The following is a 6000-nucleotide window of genomic DNA, read 5'->3' as shown; positions in this document are numbered from 1 at the left end:
ATGTTTCTTGAGGAAATCAATTTTGGTTACTTTGTCTAATGGTGCTAATATAGATGATTTAGGCTGTATGGGGAATGTACTAAAATATATATAAAAATATATTCATAATGGTAAGAATGGTTTGTATAGTTTTCAAGAGAACTTTTATTATTTAAGATGTCATATTTAATATTATATTTTATATTGTTACATTTAATATGCTGATAATAATTTTATTTTTATTTTAAAGCTACGGTATGATCTTTAAAGTTATTATTTGCTTGTACACTTATAATAATTTACATTACATATTGTACATGACAATTATTTATATAACAAATACAATATATTGTTTATATTCCTATAAGATATGTATCAAGTTATCTTAAGACTAGATTTAAAAACTTACAAATATACTAAAAGGCAATATTTCATAAAATAATGAAACCTTTAGTTTCTCTGGGATTTTTGCCATAACTTAATCAAATCATTTTTGAAGTTCTTTATTTTTAGAAAGAAAGTATTAAAGGTTTCTAATAATCATTGATATTCATTTCTGAGTTTAAAAATAGTTCCATAACTATTTCTTACATATAAATATTATGTATATTCATATCTTATCTCTTCTCAAAATTCTCTTTGATTTTGCTTTTCCCAGGTTCAGGATTCAAATTCGGATTAATATAACTGTTAAGTCTCTATGGCCACAGGTAAAGCAAAGATTTGTTTCCTCACCTTAAGAAAAAGAAAAATAATGGGAATAGTGTAGTTTGTTTGACATACTTTAGATTTTAATTATCTCTCATTGTGAGAGCTCCTTTATTTACCAAATCTAGGTATGCCAAAAGAGATATGCCAAAAGAGAAGTGAAGGCTTCTAGGTTAACTACGTATAATTAAAACATATTAATATGACTATGTTTTAATGACTGCATACTTCTCAGGTTAAAAGAAGCATACTTAAGTTTTATTCATGGAATGATATAATAACTATCAACAAATTAATTTTCAAAGGAACAAAACAACTTGTAGATACTGACATCCACAATACACTTCATAGGAAAATTAAAGTCTCCAGAGATGTGCTAATGTCCTCATTGTCACGTTTCTCTCACTTCACTATCCATCAATGTAACACCCTGAACCCACTGACTCCATTAGGGAAATATTCATGCCTAATACAGACCTTACAAAAACTCCTTTGAATAACCCTGATTTAATGTTTTGTGTTGATGATTCATACCAAGCAGGTGTAAAGCTGACTACAGTACCATAGACATAAATTCACCATTAAAATACCAAGGTCTCCCAGAAGTTAAATCAACTCAAATAACTAAATTGCTCATACTTACCCAAGCTTTGCAGCTAACAAAAGACAAAAACTGAGTATTTATACAGATAGTAGGTATGCTTTAGGGGTGGGCCTTCATCATTTTGAATGATTTGGCAAAAGAAGTTTCCTGAACTCTTTGGATCTCCCATAAAAATAGAACAAACCAATTGAAATGAATTTTACATGACTTGCTGGTTCATTGGTAGCTGACATAAAAGTGGAATGCCAGCCGAAGCACTGGCTTAGAATCTCAGAATGTCTTAGCTAAAAACCACTATTAACCAAACCAACTGCCCTCAGGAATGAACTATAAATATTACGTGGTCATTGTCAGATCATTTTCATGATGGATTGATTGAGGCTTGTCCTTGCCAGAGAGCTACCATTTAATAGTAGAAAAAAAAAAATTGCTTGTTTTTCTTCAACTGGGGAATTCCAACCTACCTTTCTGGTGTCAAGGATACAATTTCACTGGGGCTATCTTGAAAGAATTTGGCATAGCCTCACTGTTAGTCAAAATATCCATTTGCCATATCATACTCATCTATAGTGTTAAGGGTATGCAGAGAAATGTAAAAGAAAGCAAGTGTGCTTAATTTAGGAGAGCTCCCTTGAGGAATAATAATCTACTCCCTCCTCACGTATACTTTGTGAGCTGCAATCCAGTTGTGGAATAATGCAACTAAAAAAGAGTTCTGAATTTTGTTTCTGACTTGTTTTATTTTTAATTTTTTTTAATGTTTGTTTATTTTTGAGAGACAGAGTGTGAGCAGGGGAGGGGCAGAGAGAGAAAGAGAGAGAGAGAGAGAGAGGGAGAAAGACACAGAATCTGAAGAGGCTCCAGGCTCTGAGCTGTCAGCACAGAGCCTGACGTGGGGCTTAAACTCACAAGCCGTGAGATCACAACCTGAGCCAAAGTCGGACGCTTAACCGACTGAGCCACCCAGGCACCCCATGTTTCTAACTTGTTTTTAATCACAAATGACCATAAGTCTGCTCTAGAGGCTTAACCAAGTAGTTTAAATCTAAGAGCTGGTGTTATTTTAGACAATCACTTGGGCCCCGAGTTATCCTTGGCTAGTCAATGGTAACTTGTGCTCTAGAAAACACTTCTTGTACCTATAAACAAAAAGCAATGATTGGGTAGAACAATAAATGAATAGTCTAATGAAAATGACCACTTGGCTGTCCAGAAGAAGCCTAGCTATTCTTTAAGATATGTTTTCCTGGGGGCGCCTGGGTGGCGCAGTCGGTTAAGCGTCCGACTTCAGCCAGGTCACGATCTCGCGGTCCGTGAGTTCGAGCCCCGCGTCAGGCTCTGGGCTGATGGCTCGGAGCCTGGAGCCTGTTTCCGATTCTGTGTCTCCCTCTCTCTCTGCCCCTCCCCCGTTCATGCTCTGTCTCTCTCTGTCCCAAAAATAAATAAAAAACGTTGAAAAAAAAAATTAAAAAAAAAAAAAAAAAAGATATGTTTTCCTGGTCTGTGGTTGTGATTCTATCTTTCTGCTTTCAGAGTTTATTAGGACTTATAATTATTTTCCAAATGGAAATTGCCTGTATTAAAATTGGCCAACACATTCTGTCCAGAGACTTAAATGCTATTGTGCAGGCACTGTCACAGAACATGATTAAACAACACATCTTGCAGTCAAACATGAGATAATTATTCTAGTTCAACTTCTCATCAACACAACTCTAAAAATTTATGGAATTAGATTCTATAGAACAAAATATGAGTTCCAAGTAGCTAGGCCATTACAAAGAACACTCACAGAATATACACAAAGATCAAACAAGGCCCCTCTGTGACTACCTTCTGACAATTTGTAAAATAAGACAGATACAAAGACACTACATATTGAAAACAATGACTATGCAGTCTTCATTTTCAGACTACTTCTTTTACACAACATTAGCCAAGCTTCTTCTCCCCTTCTAGATAAAATCAAACAATATGCCCAATAACCTAATTAATAGCACCTGCTTCCTGCCAGCACTTAATCCAGAAGTATTGTTGGTTACCTTAAATCCCCTTGAGCATCATCCAGCCCAGTCCCACATCCTATAAAAAGCCCCTCACAACTTTCTCTTACCAAGAAAGTCCTGATTCTCGTATTCTCTTGCTGCTGAACTCTAAATAGGCTCAACTATGAATTCAAGAATGGTTGTGATGGTCTTTGGTGAGCTCCTTTTTAAGAAATTACTTTTTTAGGGGCTTTATTTATTTTTTTATTTTTTTTAATGTTTGTTTATTTTTGCATGACAGAGAGAGAGAGAGAGAGAGAGCTCACAAGCAGGGGAAGGGCAGACAGGAAGCGAGACATAGAATCTGAAGCAGGCTCTAGGCTCTGAACTGTCAGCACAGAGACCGACGCTGGGCTTGAACTCACGAACCTTGAGATCATGACCTGAGCCAAAGTCAGATGCTGGATGCTTAACCTACTGAGCCACCCAGGTGTCCCTACTTTTTAGGTGTTTTAAAGAAATTCTTTAATATTATTCTTTTAAAAGTTATTCTTTTATTTACTATTAGAAAAAATAGATAAAACACACAAAGACAAAAACAAATGATATATCACTGAAGAGACAAAACCACTAAGCTTCATTGGGATAAATATGTACCTCAGGAAACGGCTTTGGCTACCAGCTGTCAAATATCACAAATCTAATAATTTCAATTGATTTCTCATGTATATCCAGATCTGCAGGGCCCACAAATCTCCAAACCTGGTTTCTTCTATTTTCCAAAATCATCATCCACAAAGTCAGTGGAATTCTTCACTGTTCACTCAGCTTTGTTAAAGTCCTCTGAGTCCACGGATATCAAGACATGTAAGGTGAGTTGGGAAGTAGATGTTATTTGAGTTTCAAGGAGCACAAAAATTTATTTACAAAAGAGTGAAGTTCACGTGTGACATTTGCAACATTTGTTCACGTGCAACATTTGTTAAAAGGAAAAATATATTCTTTTTAATTTTATTTAACATGTAAATGTCTTTCATATAAAGATATGGGTAAAATTACTTTTCCTTAGCTAAAGGTGTGTTGAAAAATTACTATCAGACCTGAATGTATTTTATGAGTATGAAGTATATGCAGCAGTAGAACTTTGGAATACGTTTCTCACGGTGCCACCTTTGCGAGTGGTTTCTTCTTTGTCTGGAATGACTTTTGTCCCATCAAGCTGATGGCTAATTTGCTGTGTTGTCTTTGGCTCATGTGTCATCTCTGGGAATCTATCCTTGACCTGTTTAGACTGAATTAGTCTGCCCTTTTCTGTGATTCCATGATACTCTGTACAAATCTATCATTCCATATACCTAAAGGATGTTTTTCTGAGTCTTTATGCCCCCACAGACTATGGGTTTCTTGAGAAAAACTTATCTAACTCATTTTGCATCCACAGTGTCTAGCTCAGTGATTGTACAATAATCTTCCAGTAAGTGTGTGAAAAAATAAATGAATAGATATAATCTCTTCTTATTTAAGAAGTAAAATCTTAGTAGAGACAACCAGGTGCTTCTTATTTAAAACACATCACTTTGAAAACCTAACAAATACTCCCATATTTGCTATTATGACTGATTAATGTTCTCTACAGTGTATAATGAAATTACTTTCTTTGTATTGAGAGAGATTCTATTGCACTATTGAAAAAATATCAATTAGATACTAATTAGTCTTGCTTTCTGCTTGTGGAGGGCTTGAGGTGAATGGGTGTGGAAGAGAATGGGAGCAATAATTAAGTAAACATTTAGGCAATTCAAACCTTGTGCTCCCAGCAGATAAAAATGCAAATCATGTTTGCAGTATAACCTTCACACAGACAACCAGGGCAGATGCTAATGAATCTAACATGTTTGTCATGAGTAGTTTAGTTTTAAAATCATTGATTTCTTTACAAAGAGAAGCAGTGAAACATAAACTGAAGTTGTTATGTTGCACCAAACCTGGAAAATTAAAGGCTGCTAATGGTCTTTTGTAATACATTGTGAGAATGATGATTATGAAAATGCTCAGCAGTTTTGATGAATCACTCTCATCTGGCAAGAGGTCCTGACTTATTTGACAGAAGGTGCCTTGCATAGATCAGCAGAGAGAAGTGAGAGATAACAGCTATTGTGTTACATAATAGTGTAATAATACAACATTTACAGGGTTTTAAGTGCAAGTGAGAAACAATAAAAGTGAAGAATTTCACACTTAAGGAGGAAACATACCAGTCTGCCCTTTAGCACAAAGTCACAACCCAGAATTAAGGGACTCATGATTCAGGGTGAAAAGCGTGGCTGCTTGCTCAAAAAAAAAAAAAAAATAGCACGCACCAATGACTTAAGCCTTACATTATTTCATTTTTTGTTTTGTTTTGTTTTACACTGAGGACTACACAAACTTTCTTTATAATACCAGGATAACCCACCTTAAATCTTATCATTTTATTTCTCAGCTCAAAAAAGATGGTGACTAATTGCCGATTTTATGAAATCTAAGCATTCTGGTTCACCTTTCTTGTATGCCCCAATCTGGTATACCTCACTTCTCTGTTTCTTAATTCCCTCTCCTCTCCAGTTACACGCTCTGCTGGAATTAATGTGTCCTTGTTGAGTGCTTTTATTTGCATGAGTCAATCTCTTTTTTCAAAGTTCCTTTCTTCCCTATGTCTAATCCATAATAATTCTTACCCATATT

Source organism: Panthera leo, chromosome A1 (genome assembly GCF_018350215.1).
Source record: "Panthera leo isolate Ple1 chromosome A1, P.leo_Ple1_pat1.1, whole genome shotgun sequence".
Lineage (NCBI taxonomy): Eukaryota > Metazoa > Chordata > Mammalia > Carnivora > Felidae > Panthera > Panthera leo.
The sequence above is the reverse complement of the archived record's forward strand: the minus strand, read 5'-3'. Positions refer to the sequence as shown.